At 40.6% G+C, this 15349-nt stretch overlaps 1 protein-coding gene across 1 annotated transcript in view; it reads left to right on the top strand.

The window, feature by feature from the left end:
* The window catches only part of LOC149166576 (uncharacterized), a 407323-nt gene that overhangs the window by 239760 nt on the left and 152214 nt on the right, over positions 1-15349 (top strand). The window lies entirely within an intron of this gene.

Genomic DNA, 15349 nt, shown 5'->3' with positions numbered 1-15349 from the left:
AGATGAGAGTTGGTTTTGCACGATCCTTGTCATGTGTTGAGAAGTGGTAATTCCCCCAAAGTCTGTGGATGTAGGTGCTTTACCACTTGACTCTTATAGTAAAGCTTGGTTGAGTGTGATCCTTGTCATGTGTTGACAAGTGGTAACCCCCCCAGGTAGAGGTGAGACTTGGTTGTGCGCGATTTTTGTCATGTGTTGACAAGTGGTAATCCCCCCAACCCTGTGTCAAGATGGGAAGATCAATGGATATATGGTGAGAGATGAATCTCCCCTATGATGATTCTTCTTCATTAGATTGAGACATCATTGTTGTAGAGCAGAGATGAGAAGAGATGAACAGAGAAAGCAAAGATCTTTGTTGCAGAAAGAAATTCCTCTTTAGTTGAAAGGGAGTGTTGAAAGTTGGCAGCTTGGGGATGAATTTCCTTATCTAAAATTTCATTTTTGACAATTCTGGAGTGACTTTCTAAAATTAGAAAGTCATGTCTAGCATCTCAAGTATGACTTTCCAAAAATAGTAAATCACCTTGCATCAATTGGTAATCAAGTATAGTTGATGGAAAATCACTTAACTTATCATTAATCAATCCTAATAGTTCAATCTCGACTTAATCATCAATATTATTATTATTATTACTACTACTATTATCCTTTTTATGATATTATTATATTATTATTAAAAAGAAAGTCATGCCTAGCATCTCAAGTATGAATTTCCAAAAATAGTAAATCACCTTGCATCAATTGGTAATCAAGTATAGTTGATGGAAAATCACTTAACTTATCATTAATCAATCCTAATAGTTCAATCTCGACTTAATCATCAATATTATTATTATTATTACTACTACTATTATCCTTTTTATGATATTATTATATTATTATTAAAAAGAAATTCAAGTCACTCAATCATGTCATATGTGACTCCTCTCAATTAATGCATATATTACTCTCTCTCTTAATGGATACGTTGCACTCTCTCTTACACACTCATTAAAAGCATGACATGTTCCTCTTACACACTCATTAAAGCATGTCATAAAAGATTCCTCTTACACACTCTTTAAAGCATATGTTACACTCTCTCTTAAATGCATAAGTTACAAAGACATGCGTACCTCTCCTTAAATGGCATTCGTTACCCTCTCTCCTTAATGGCATGAGTTACACTTCCTAGAAGGGCATGAGTTACACTCCTCAAGGCATGTGAGATTCCTCCATTGAAGGCACGCGTTTCCTCTCTCCATAATGGCTTAAGTTACTCTTTCCTATTTGGCATACGAGTTACTCTAAGGTATGCTCCTTTATGGCATGCATTCATAGCTTCTCCTATGTATATATGCCTCGTATCTTCTCTCCTCACTACTTGTGCATTGTGAAAGATTGATTTGAAATTGAGAGAGAGGGTTGGAGAGACTTGAAGAAGATTGTGTGGAAGAGAGACTTGGAGAGTAAGAGCAAAACTTGAAGGTCGATTCAGTGTTTGCATCAACGATTGCTATCAATGATCTTCATTCTACAACTTATTCAGATTTGGGTGAACTTATTCTCTTGATCTCTCATTGTACTTTGTACGTCTGTTGAACAATTGATATCTAATAGAAGAATAATCTGGTTGGGTTTTCACCTTGTAGGTTTTTCCTTAGCATTGGACCTAAATTCTCTGTTTCTCATTCTATTCTTCGCTGTCTTCCTTTGTGCATTTGGTTTATGTTCTATCTACAATTGCTTAACTAATATTGCAGCAAAAGAAGTTTTGTAATAAGTGATTGTTACAACATAGAACATCTGATTTTTCAACAAAGGGAGGCAAGAATCAAGAAAAAATTAATAGTGGCATAGAATTCACAACATAATGGAGTGGCATAGAGGAAGAATAGGGCTATAGTCATAGTAGCCAATGCCATGATCCATGATCAAGATCTGCCTATGTTCTTATGGGCAGAGGGGTGTAACATGACTGTATATTTGAAAAATATGAGTCCTCACAAGGTAGTGGAGGACAAGATTCCTGGGGAGGCTTTTACAGGGGTGGGACCGGAGGTAAGCCATCTTCGTATCTTTGATAGTCTAGTTTATGACCATATTCCTTTACAGTAGAGGAGTACGCTGGATTCCTCATCAGAGAAGGGCATTTTTGTTGGATACAGTGAGACCTCAATGGTCTACATTCAAGGGAAGAGGAAGATAGTGATTGGCTGGGATGTTATATTTGAAGAGGGTAGGACCTTTAGGAGGTCACATGGGGTGGATCTAATAGTGGTAGAGAATCAGCGGGCGAGAGGCTTCAAAGTTGAGTAGGGACCAACAAAACCAATAGTAGGGACAACCTTCTAATAAAGAGGAGTGATATGTTCCTTCAATCTCTACTAGGAGGAAGCTGAGATGGGCTGAGAAAAACCTAAAGGATGCCGAGGAGCATGTTGAGGCTCCTAGCAGGACCTTCAGGGAAAGTAGACCACCTGCCAAATTTTCCAGTTATATGTTCTTCATGAGTAACATCAGTGTGTCCGAGCCTTCTACCTTTGAGGAGGCAATAAACTAGCAGGTTTGGAGGGATGCCATGTTGAAATAGTACAATCCCATCACGAGGAACGATGTTTGGGAGATAATACCAAGATTTGAGGGGAAGTCCATGATCACTTCTCGATGGATCTACAAGATCAAACATGCAACTGATGGCAGTGTTGAGAAGTATAAGGTAAGGTTCGTGGTGAGAGGGTTCTCATAGAAGGATGGAGTAGATTACGAAGAGATGTTTGCACTTGTTGCCAGATATGCATCTGTCAGGGCGATCATATCTATTGCTTCAGAGATGGGGTGGAGGATATGTTAGATGGATGTGAAGAATGCCATTCTCAATGGGGTAATTGAGGAAAAGGTGTATATTGAGTAGCATCATGGATTTAAGGTGCATGGGAAGGAGTCCCATGTATGTAGTTTGAAGAAAGCCTTGTATGGACTTAAGCAGGGACCTTGTGCATTCTACTATGGGATTGATGGGTACCTACTTGGGTTGGGCTTCAGCAAGAGTGAGTTGGACTCCAACTTGTATTATGTATTTGTTGATGGTGAGACGCTCATCTTGGTACTTTATGTTGATGATCTCTTTTCGACGGTCTCAAAGAGACTCAAAGGGATGTGTAAGGAGGACCTTGATTTGGAGTTCGAGATGAAGGATATTGGATTGATGCACTACTTTTTAGGACTGGAGGTATGGCAGCAACCAAAAGAGATTTTCCTTGCATAGGGCAAGTACGCAGCTGAGATCCTAAAGAGATTTGGGATGGCGGATTGTAGGCTTATATCTACACTTATAATCACTAACTTGAGGAAGATTGATGATTTTGAGAGTGAGTTGTTGGATCCCACTTTGCACAGGCAATTGATCGGGTCATTGATGTATATGGTCCATACTAGAGCAAATATATGTTTTGCTATGAACACACTCAACTAGTTTATGGAGTCGAGGAGGGTTCATTGGGTGGCAACAAACCATGTGCTCAGGTATCTTCATGGTACAATGGAGTTTGGACTGAGGTTTGTCTAAATTGGATTGCAGTTGTAGGGATACATAGATTTGGATTGGGTTGAGAATGCAATGGATAGGAAGAGTACTTCTGGTGTTGTTTCAGCGAATGTTGCAAACATCAACATTGGTATAAAATCGACAACGGTTTAGAAAACCAAAAATTCGTAAAATTTGAGAAAATATTGGTTAAAATTGGCAAACATGGACAAGATTAAAATACCATTAAAATATTGGTTAAATTTGCAAACATCGGCTTGGCCAAAAAATCACGATTTCATGATTTATTCATGATAAACTGGGAATGTTTGCAACATTGGTTTAAGCTTGGGTTCAATAGTGATGTTGTGGTTTAACAACAAGCAACACTCAGTGGCACTTAGCTTAGCAGAAGCCGAATACATGATAGGGGATCTATCTAGTTGTGAGGCTATATGGCTTCACAAGATGCTTGCAGGATTGTTTGGTTTTGAGATGGGGCCTACAATGATCCACTGTGGTAACAAAAGTTGTATCAAGCTTTGGGAAAATCCAGTGTTACATCACAACTCCAAACATATAGAGATCAAATACCACTTTAGTAGAGACATGGTCCAACGTGGTGCTTTTAGATTGCATTACATATCCACATAAGAGCAAGTGGCATATATTCTCACCAAGCCCCTAGTGAAGGGGAAATTTATTTTCTATAGGGATAAACTAGGGGTGGAGGAGAATCTTTTCTTTGCTAGGAGGGCATGTTGATTTTTGTAGCTTTGGAAGTTCCTTTGCATAGGATGGTGTGTGCATGCAAGAGAAGTCCTCTTTAGGTGGTTGTTCGAGAGGAGCAACTAATATGGTCTCCTTCCTAAGTTTCAACTTAGGAAGAGTAAATTTATTAATTATTTGATTAATGTAGACTTTGGGCTAATGTTTTCAAAGGATAAATAATTAATTATTTAAGTGACTGAGATCTAGTCTCTATTGTTGATCAAGGAAAGCCAGGGTTTAATCCTAGCCCTCGATCACTTTGAAGATTAGGGGTTTGGTCAATGGAAAATTGTAAAAGAAACTTAAGGAAGAGGATGAAGACACAACACAAGTAATAGAGAAATTCAGAAAGATTTTTTGAATAACTTGCAGGAGTAATATTGCAGATTTTTGTGAGATATTCACAAGGGATGAAGAAGGAAAAAGACAATAGAGAATTTTCTATAGCAAAAAAATTTAGTAGGGACTCACATGTGTGAGATGACCAACGATTTTTCTGTAGCAAGTAAGCCGCGCGTGTGAGCCGAGAGGGTTTTTTGAGCAGGTCAAGCTTGCACATGTGATGCAACAGGTGTTCTAGGTTGCATGTGTGGATGCATAGGGGCTTGAGGAGGCCAAGTGTGTTGTTGATTTTGTTGCAAGGATTATCTCAGGTTTTGTTGTCATTTCCTTGTAAATTTTGAGGGCCATTTTCCCTAGTTAGGGAATCCATGATTTCTTTGAGAAATTAAATGATGAGAAGTTGGAGTGTTAATTTTTGTTGTTGTCTTGTGTGATTTTTTAAAGTAATTTTTTGTTCTAAATTCTAGTGTAAATTGCTGAGTTAAAGTTGCCAAAGTATTTTCTGTTTGTAGTTTTTAGAAATTAAATTACTACATAGAGAAAATTTATGAGGGTAAAATAATTGCTCGAGATAGTGAATCTGCATTTGGCACTTAAAATTAACATGGGTGGAGAAGAACTTCCACTCAAGTGTGTTGGGTTTGAGGAAGGTGCAAAGGGAGTAGCAAGGAGATCCAGATCTGCCAAGTCTAAGGCTTGATCATTTGGATTAGATCCGGATTGTTGTATGTATTTTCCTCAGATTGGGCCATTTTCCCAGTGATGGGTCCCAGGTACATTTTGATTAATAAAAGTAAGAGTTGTGATTGGGTAGAAATTTGTGTGTATGTCTATGTGAGATTGGTTAATTTAATGTGCTTATGTTGATTATTATTATTATTGTTTTTAATGTTAGCATTTCAACTGTGCTTTTATTCAATAGACGTAAATCTATTGGGAATTAATTAACAGGTGTTGGGTTTAGAAATTAACATAGTATCGGAGTTGGTCCTCTGAAAACAGATCTCCAAAATTTCACGCGTGCTAGGTTTGTATAGGTTTACTAGGCACAAATTTAATTTTGTTGGTTTTAAGTTAACTATACGCAGACTGAGAAAATGTGGCTGTACGAGTTGAGTAAAAGTTCGTACATCGTATGGATGCCGACTACAGGTTGAAGATGACTGAGTAAACATTAACAAAAGAAAATTAAGTGTGGTTGCCAACAACTATGGGGGTTGTCAGACTTAGTAGTAGGGGATAGGGCTGGTTGACTAATAGTCGAAAGATATGATAGAGTGACAGAGGAGTTGTTGTCAAGGTTGAAAAAAGTGTCTTGAACAATTGGTGTAATAGAACTAAGGAAGAGGTGTTGTGGGAGTGAGGGGAAGTCGTTGGTCGTGTGAGGGGCAACCACCTTTAGAAAAACGTGGATAGGTCATGCGCAAAGGGGATGAGGAGGATGATGAGGCCAACAACCACCAAGCACGAGGAATTGGCCAAGAGGAGCAAGTGCGCATAGAAAACGTTGAGAGTAAAGCATTGAGGAAGAGTCCGTGGGAAATGGCCTATTAACAACCAAGAATCGGGGTTGAGCAATCACAGGGGGACAATAAGTTATAACTACGTGCATGGTTCCAGCCATAGGAACAGGTGCATAGTTGTTGGATAAGGTATCTGCCATGATAGGCATGAGTTGGTAGTGGTTGGCAGAACTGGTAGCAACTAACAATGCCAACCAACATAGTCCATATAGAGTGTACAAGTTTACTAGTGATGCCAACATGATTGGCGAAGGTCAGCGTTGAAAGGGAGAGAGGGAGATTGTGTAATATTCCTAACAGAAATATTTAGTGAATAACATAAACGTGCACTATGACAACAACTAGGAAATTCAACACACACATAGGAAATCACAACACAAGAGGAAACACACCAAAACTTTGAGCCATTTTATTTATTTTCGAGCAAATAGAGTACAAATGAGTATGAAAGAGGAACCTGGGCTTGCTACAACAAGCAAATCCAAACCCAGGTGATGATCAAGTTGCCCAAATGTCAGATGAGCTTCCCACCATGATTCTGCGCTAGCCTAGAAAATTATTGCCACTGCTACTGTAGGTGAATTGAAAATTTGGCCCTCAAATCTACTCCAAAAATTCTGCAAAATTAAATGTAGGCTCTCCACACCAGCTCCAACAAAACCCAGAAATATCTCACGGACCCAAGTGGTGGAAATGGTCTTGGGATAAATTGCGCCCTCCTCCAACAATTTATGCTGCTAACTGTTGAATGGAACTAGGAATTCTGCCCTTAGAAGTGCTCAAAAAATTTTGTAAAATTAATCCTAGCCTCCTCTCACCAAACCCACAAAAACCCAGAAAGGGTTTGGGCTGAATCCACCGACCCCCAGTGACCCCCAACAAGTGTAAATTGCTCAATTTGGCCAGAAAACGCCCTATAGTTTAGATACTGCTGAATTTGGCCCAATTATCCCTCCAAAAAATCCTTCAACTCTTGCAAATTTCTTCCCTCAATTGCCAAGCAGATTCCAGATCAAATGCTTCCCAAATTCTGAATCTCTGCAAGTAGTTATCAGTTTGAAAATTGCTCTAGTCTTGTATGCTACTAGAAAATCAACATGGTATTAGAGCATGGGTGGAAGAGCATCCTTAAAGATTAAGCCAAGTCTGAAATTCTTAGAAGAATACCTTAGAAGGTCAAACTCCAGCAGGATGAAATCTCAGTGTTCGAATCTCAGAAAGCCCTAATCCTCAAAGATCGAAATTTCAAGAATTGTGGCAGCCTCAGGTAGACCGAGAAGTCCTCATGTCAAGACCATAAGGAAACAAAAGGGTTCCCAAATCACTGCAAAATTTTTATAGTCAATAGAAAGGATATGACTTAAGATCGAAAGTTTTGTAAAAGCCTTAGTCTGAGCTCAAAATCCATTTTGTCTCTGAAAGAGGGTTGAAACCCTTGCTAAAAGTCAAGGTTTTCTTTGATGAGAAAGTCAAAGTTCTTATCCTGTATACTTGTAGCATGAAAAGTCTCTATTCATATATTAAAGGACTGAAGAAGAAGTCTCTGTTCATATACTTGTAATAGAAGAGCTAAAAACTTTGATTAGTTGTCAATATCTCAGAAGGATTGAAGCATTAGGCCACGGGCCTTGTCAAATCCAAGAAGTTATGTTATCTAAAGTAATCGTGTCTCAGGTCTTTGCAAACAGAAGATTGATTCATGAAAGCAAACGTTTATGATCAGATTGTAGACCATATTGTGTGTTCTGTTCTAATAAAGTGGAGAAATCAGTGAGCAACAAGTTTTGCTCTATGATTTGAGCTACTGTAAAAGACCTCAGTATATACCTTAGACTGCAAAATTAAATCTTAGTAAGTATTGTTAAGATCGTAAGCCTCAAAGATCTATCTCAGCGGGTCAAATATCTCAGATTAGGAAGCTGCCTTAACTCAGTTCAAACTTCGAAAGATCTAAAGGGGTCAATGCCTTGAGGTGATTCGAATCATTCCAGATAGGAGGATTCGATGGATTTGAGTTAATTGAAGATCTACAATCATGAGATTACATACCTACATTGACAAGAAGTATGTGTTATCACTTAAAGTATTTGTGTCAGATTAAGCTTAAGACTGGTGGAAGTTGTCTTTGAAATTGTTGATGTCCTGTATGCCTCATCGCCTTAGAAATATTGCCTTGCATCTGAAACTGAACTGTTTAAGCATGTTACAACCCTTGCAAGAAAAGTAGAGGTGACATATTTATTTGAGATATCGACACTTTACAAAATGCATATTGATGATAAGAAAGAACATAACTTGATAAAGAAAAAGCCGAGTTCTCTCTCAATGTCGAAAAGTCTTATTAAGAAAGATAGTTGATTCATAAAAAAATGATGCATGTAGAAAGGAAGGATTTCATATTGCAAAATCTATGGATGTAAAATGAAAGTCTAGGGTTTGAAGCTAGACATTTGAAAACCCTAGCAAGTAAAAAGGGTTTATGATGAATCCAAGCATGATTATTGCTTGATGAATCGAGTTTAGGGTTTTGAATATTTGGATAACTAGGGTTAGTAAACCCTAGGAAGCCAAAAGGGCTTGGTGAAGAAAGTCTAGGGTTTATCGGAAAAACCCTAAGATTGAATGTTTTCGTTGAAAGAAGAAACCCTAGGAAGGAATGACATCATGATGATGATGAAGTCGACAATGTTGCTAAAGATCAAGAGGGAGTTGATATCCTCTCAAAATATAAGTATTTTATATCTCTCTTTCTTCTATATTAGTGTTGTTGTTTCTATTAGTCTCTTGTCTTTGTATATCTTGCTTGGTTGTGATTGTTCTTCTATGCCCTCCTAGTGAGGTTTGCATGTACATGATGAAGGCTACCAGAGATGGAGTAGTAGATGGAAAGGATGGAAGAACAAAGCAAAGATAGTGACAAGATATGGACTCAGAGGCAACAGATTTGATATATGCCGAAAATAAGTCAATTGGGGCTTCCAAGATGAAGATGGCCAAAAGTACCAAGCGAAGTATTACTTCAGTAATAGGGAGAAGAATATGAAGTTTGCACCTTGTGTATGGTACTCTCAAATTATTGACTATTTAGTTCAATGTTGATCCGTTGTTGAAGATGAGCTTGTGATTTTGATGATCTATTTCTGACTAGGCTTGAGGACCTCTTTGTCTAGTGTAAGAGGGAGCTGATTGAAGGATCTTGGTCTAATGCATTACTACCTGGGATTGAAAGTGTGGCATAAGTTTGTTGAAATATTTGTTGAGATCCTTAAGAAATTTGGCATGATGGACTGTGAGTCCATGGACACCTCCATGATAACAAATTTGAAGAAGCCATAAAAATCTACTGATTGGCTCGTTGAACTATTTGTTGCATGGATTTACAGATTCTGATTGGATTAGATGTTCTGAAGACAACAAGAGCACTTCTGGATGTTGTCTTAACCTGGATATCATGGATGACTATTGTGTAGAGCTTTGTTGCATTTAGCATTGCTGAAGCTAAGTATAGAGTTGATTGTTCAGCTTGTTGTGAAGCAATTTTTCTTCGAAAGTTGTTTGCTGGTTTGTTTGATCAGGTGCTGGAATTGACTGTGATATATCCAAAGCTGTGTGAAGCTTTCTGAAAGTCTACTTTTTCGTGACAGGTTGAAGCACATTGAGATCAAGTGTCCATATATCCGTGATGTTGTCCAAAGAAGAGTTGATAGGCTCATATATGTTGAAGAATGTAACTAGTGTCAGTCTTCATAATTATATTTGAGTCATGGTGTAATGTATTTGTCAAAAGAAAGAAAAAGGAGATTTTATTATGAAAGAAAAATTATTTATAAGCATGGGTTTCATGTTTTATTATTTTTATTTTAGGTCAAAGCCTCCATTGGACGCTGTTGATTTGGGGTAGCATCAGATGTGCTCTAGCCACAAAAATTGGTGGAGAGGCTAAGGCACATGAGATCTCCAATACCCAGAAAGGGTTTGGGTAGATTCTAAATAGTTTGGGAGATATTAAAATAATTAATATTTTTAATGGAGTACCTAAGTCTAAACTTAGGGAAAATAAAATATTAATGTGAATTAATATAAAACTGTGTTAGAATGGTCCAAAAGTCATGGATCAAGCCAAATCTAATCTTAGCCGTTGATTAGGGACTTAATCTCGGCCATTGATTTGTCAACGAGAAAAGTATAAGAGGAGGCTTGAGGGTCACTTGGAGAACACACCGAGTTGATCAAGATTTCGACTTTCTCGGGCTGGGTCTGCTGAGAAAGTTGAGAGAGTGATTAGAGTTGCAGCTGAGGGGCAGTGAATACAGAAGAAGAGAGGTAGAGATAGCACCAAGAGGATCATTGCAGTAGCCAGAGAGAGGGACGCAAAAGCAGCCAAGGGTTCATGCAGAGCCAACTAGGGCTCACACAGAGGCAGCCAGGAGCTACACAGTGCCTCAGAGGGCTGGCGTGGGTGACGCAGAGGGCCAGAGGATTGACACAGTGCCTCCAGAGGCTCACGCAAGCCAAGCCAGGGTGACGCTGGGCCAGAGAGAGGTTGACGTAGTCCCTAGAGGCTGACACTAGGGTTTCATGGGGTATATTGGAGTTGTGGAGCTGTCGCCAGAGTGTTTATCCTGGGTTTCATTTGGAATATCTGCTTCCATGTAGAGAGGTACTATTGACGAGATTTTTCTCTGTTGGGTGAGCCGGATCTGGCACCCAGATTGTATTCTGAAGCTGCTTAATAAATCAAACCCTCAGATAGCTGCACCAGTTTTCCCGCATTGGGTTTTTCCGGGGACATTAGTCCCAAAACAATGGTGTGACTTGTGTGCTTGTTTCTATTTCCTTCAGTTGATGATCTGTAATGTGTTGAGCATGTACTTGTATTTATTTCCAGTATTTACATGGTAAATAACTTGTTAATTAACAGAACAAGTAGGTAGGAATAAATCAGAAAGTACATGAAGGGTTTCTAATGGGTTAGATTTAGAAATTCCAACATGGTATCAAAGCGTTGTTGCAGATCACAGGAGAGCTGAGGGCATTAGCTGAGCAGAGTAGCAACAACAGAAAACAACTGTCTTGAGTGACAGATGCTGTTCCTAGCAGAGTAGCAGCGAGGAAAGGGTGACGCAGTGCCTACATCATCAAGATTGAGCCAGGAAGAGGTAGCGCAGAGGCTGAGGGAGGCAAAGACAGGCTCACACAGAGCCATGCAGAGGCTAGGAGGGCTGACACAGTAGGCTGAGGAAGCTGAATTACTGGTGCCGAGATTGCGCAGAGCCTAAGAGCTCTAACCTTCAGTTTGCTGGGGTTTAGGAGATTGTGGATAAGTTGCAAAGTGGTGCTGGTGGGATATTGTAGTCAGAACAATACCTAATAGGGCAAGGCCAAGGAGGAGGGAGTTGCTACCGAGGATTTCTAGTTGAGAAATCCGGATTAGTGGTGCAGCTGCACTAACGAGCGGAGTGGGGGCATCTCGACATTGGCAGAAGGGTTTCCAGGAGGGAAATCGAGGCTTAGAGGGAGTCACACCAAGAACTTCCAGGAGGGAAGTAGAGGAGCAACGAGATGGCGGTGAACGGGGTAAAAGACTAGGACAGACTGGACGGGGCCTCAAACTTTGTAGTCTGGAAGACCAGAATCCTATTCGTTCTAGATAGAAATCGTGTCAAGCACTTCGCATTGAGGACGATAGCTATCCCAGTTGACCCAGCTGATAACAACAAGTACGAGGAGGCAATGGCGAGGGCCAAGAGCATCATTCTTGACGGGGTCAAGGACCATGTAGTACCACATATTGCTGAAAAGGACATGACAAATGAGATGTGGAAGGCCCTAAAGAAATTGTACCAACATACTTCTGTGTAGAGAAGGATGTTACTAGAAGATCAGCTGTGATCATACCAGATGCAGAAGGGAGAACAGATCGACCCCTTCCTCAGTCAATTGAAGGAGATTCAGGATTAGCTAACTTCCATAGGGGCCACGCCGAATCAAGAATTGATGGTGAGAACAACCCTGAACGCAGTCTCAGAAGACTGGGAGGTGTTTGTCCAGAGCATACTAGGTAGGGCGACCCTTCCAGATTGGGAGGAAATGTGGGTTGCTCTTAGGCAAGAAGAGATTAGAAGACTGAGCAAGGCGGGAAGCAGCGACAAGGGGATTAGAACCAAGAAGGAGGAGGAGGTGGATGCTGCCCTAGCATCTGAGGGAAAGTAGGAGAAACGAAAGAAGAAGGACCTCTCCAAGGTCAAATGCTTCCACTGTGGGGAGCTGGGTCATTATGCGACCCAGTGTCCAAGGAAGAAGAGCAAGGGAGAGGCCTCTGAGACCAAGGTTGTGCGAGGAAGGGTAGAGAAGGAAGTGGAGACAGACGATGGCTGTACCATGAGTGCACACACACCACTTGAGTGGAAGTGGGGAGACATCGAGCTATAGTCAGACGAAATACAGGCGATGAGGGGCAGGTTGCTTGAGGTACCCAACCTGTTGGATTATACCTTGTTACGGGAGCCCCGAAGAGGAGTAGCAGGACTGATGAATGTCGGTAGAGACGAATGCGGATGGAGCGAGAGAGGGAGCTACAGTGCAGGATTCCCAGGATAGCGTGAGGCAGCAGTGCGAGAAGCACAAGAGTGTTGCACTAGTGCAGGATGGCACAGAGAGGTGTGCAACGGTGCGAGATGCATGGAGTAGTTGCAGTGGCGCAGAGGTCAGAAAGGGAGCACTTGTCAGCAACAGAGGAGCTTCAACATCATGGTTGTCTCTAGCTTGACGGAGATGTCAGAGTTGGGAGATTAGTTACTTCTCAGTAATTGGGTTGCAGTGCAGATGCAGCAGTGGCAGTGGTAGGGCCATGGGCAGCAGCACAGATGCAGAGGGAGTTGCAGTACGGATGCAGCAGTGGCAGTGACAGGGCCATGGGTAGCAGTACAGGATGAAGCAGTGTAGATGATGGCCAACAGGCCTAGCATCAACATAGGGACCAATGCGGGATGATCAGAGTGGTATTTAGTGAGGAGTATTGCTAGAACACAGTCCTCGCTAAGAGGGAGTGTTGATTTGGGGTAGCATTGGATGTGCTCTAGCAACGAAAATTGGTGGAGAGGCTAAGGCACATGAGATATCCAATACTCAGAAAGGGTTTGGCAGATTTTAAAGAGTTTGGGAGATATTAAAATAATTAATATTTTTAATGGTGTCTCGAAGTCTAAACTCAGGGAAGATAAAATATTAATGTGAATTAATATAAAGCTGTGTTAGAATGGTCCAAAAGTCATGGATCAAGCTAGATCTAATCTTAGTCGTTGATTAGGGACTTAATCTCGACCATTGATTTGTCAACGAGAAAAGTATAAGAGGAGGCTTGAGGGTCACTTGGAGAACACACCGAGTTGATCAAGATTTTGACATTTTGGGGTTGGGTTTGCTGAGAAAGTTGAGAGAGTGATCAGAGTTGCAATTGAGGGGCAGTGAATACAAAAGCAGAGAGGCAGAGATAGCATCGGGAGGATTAGCGCAGTAGCTGGAGAGAGGGATGCAAAAGCAGCCAAGGGTTCACGCAGAGGCAGCCAAGGCTCACGCAGAGGCAGCCAGGAGCTGCGTAGTGCCCTAGAGGGCCAGCGTGGGTGATGCAGAGGCCAGAGGACTAACGCAGTGCCTCCAGAGGTTGACGTAGGCCAAGCCAGAGTGACGCTGGGCTAACACTGGGCCAGAGAGAGGCTGACGTTGGGGTTTTGTGGGGCAGATTGGAGCTGTGCAGCTGCCGGAGTGTTTATCCGGGGTTTCAGCTGGAATATCTACTTCTGTTTAGAGAGGTACTACTGCCGAGATTTTTCTCTGTTGGGTGAGCCGGATTTGGAACCCAGATTGTGTTCTGAAACTGCTTAATAAATCAAACCCGCAGATAGCTGCACCAATTTTCCCACATTGGGTTTTTCCAGAGACATTAGTCGAAAAACAACGGTGTCACTTGTGTGCTTGGTTCTGTTTCCTTCAGTTGATGATCTGTAATGTGTTGAGCATGTACTTGTATTTATTTCCAGTATTTGCATGGTAAATAACTTGTTAATTGACAAAACAAGCAGGTAGGAATAAATCAGAAAGTACATGAAGGGTTTTTAATGGGTTAGACTTGGAAATTCCAACAGAGGCTTCTAGGGTTTATGTCTTGAGTCATAGTCCTTATCATCATGTAATAGAGCCTTCTTGGGCTTTATCTATCAAGAAAGAAATTTATTTTTCATATAAATTGAGTCATTTAGGCCTCCTCTACCAAGTCGGCCTCAAAGAAGACAAATCAACCCCATAGGGAGCCAAAAACCACTGTATATAGGCAACAACTCGACCGCATTTGGAGCACAAGGCAAACAAGTTTGATCTTCAGTTGCAAGAGAAGAAAAAGAGGGCGAAATACCTAGGAGAAGGAGGAATTCCCAACAAAGAAGAAGGAGACCTTTGTCAAGCAAAAAGGAACCCAAAATTCTCTCTCTATTGCCACACGTGCGAAGTTTATGGGTTGTAGGAAGGTCGAAAATTTCAAAATTACAGGGGGTAGAAAATTTGGGAGTTGGAGGGCCGAAATTCTTTGTAGTTGTTGGGTTGAAGTTGTTTGACTTGAAGAAGACTATTGAAGTTTGATAATCATCTTGGAAGGCTGACTTGGTGGAGTGAGGAAGGTCTTTTGGTCTAGTCTAAGGTCTTGGTTTGTCTCAATTTGATTTGAATCTATTAATGGGAAAGTTTGACTAGGTTTTCCCTTGCTTAAGGGTTTTAGCCTTGGCTGAGTGCTTACTTCCGGTGTCACTGATATTCATGGTCTTGATTTGATGATTGCTTGATGAGAAGAAGATAAATAAGAACATAAAGAAAGCTATTAAGAATATAAGAATAAGACAAGTAATTATCAACATAAGGAAATCTTTCTAACATGGTATCAGAGCTAAGGTTAAGGATAAGAAGGAAAAAAGGAAGCTTGAAGATCTATTCAAAGAAGGGTCAAGTAATTTTTTTAGGGAAGGTCATGAGTAGAAGAAAGCCTATTGTTGACCACACTTTGTCAACAATCCAAGAAGCATAATACGAAGCAGTAGATCAAATTTTTTCAAATCAATGTCATCATTCAACTTCTAGTTATTTCACTATAAATCCAATTTTTGCAAAGTTTATTGTAGATGATGCTAGTATGACCATTGAGTCATGTAATTGCACC

The sequence above is a fragment of the Pinus tabuliformis genome, chromosome 5_1, assembly GCF_031772625.1.
Source record: "Pinus tabuliformis cultivar Carrire ecotype Pingquan chromosome 5_1, CPIR1, whole genome shotgun sequence".
Taxonomy (NCBI): Eukaryota; Viridiplantae; Streptophyta; class Pinopsida; order Pinales; family Pinaceae; genus Pinus; species Pinus tabuliformis.
This window is presented reverse-complemented; position numbering and strand designations above follow the sequence as displayed.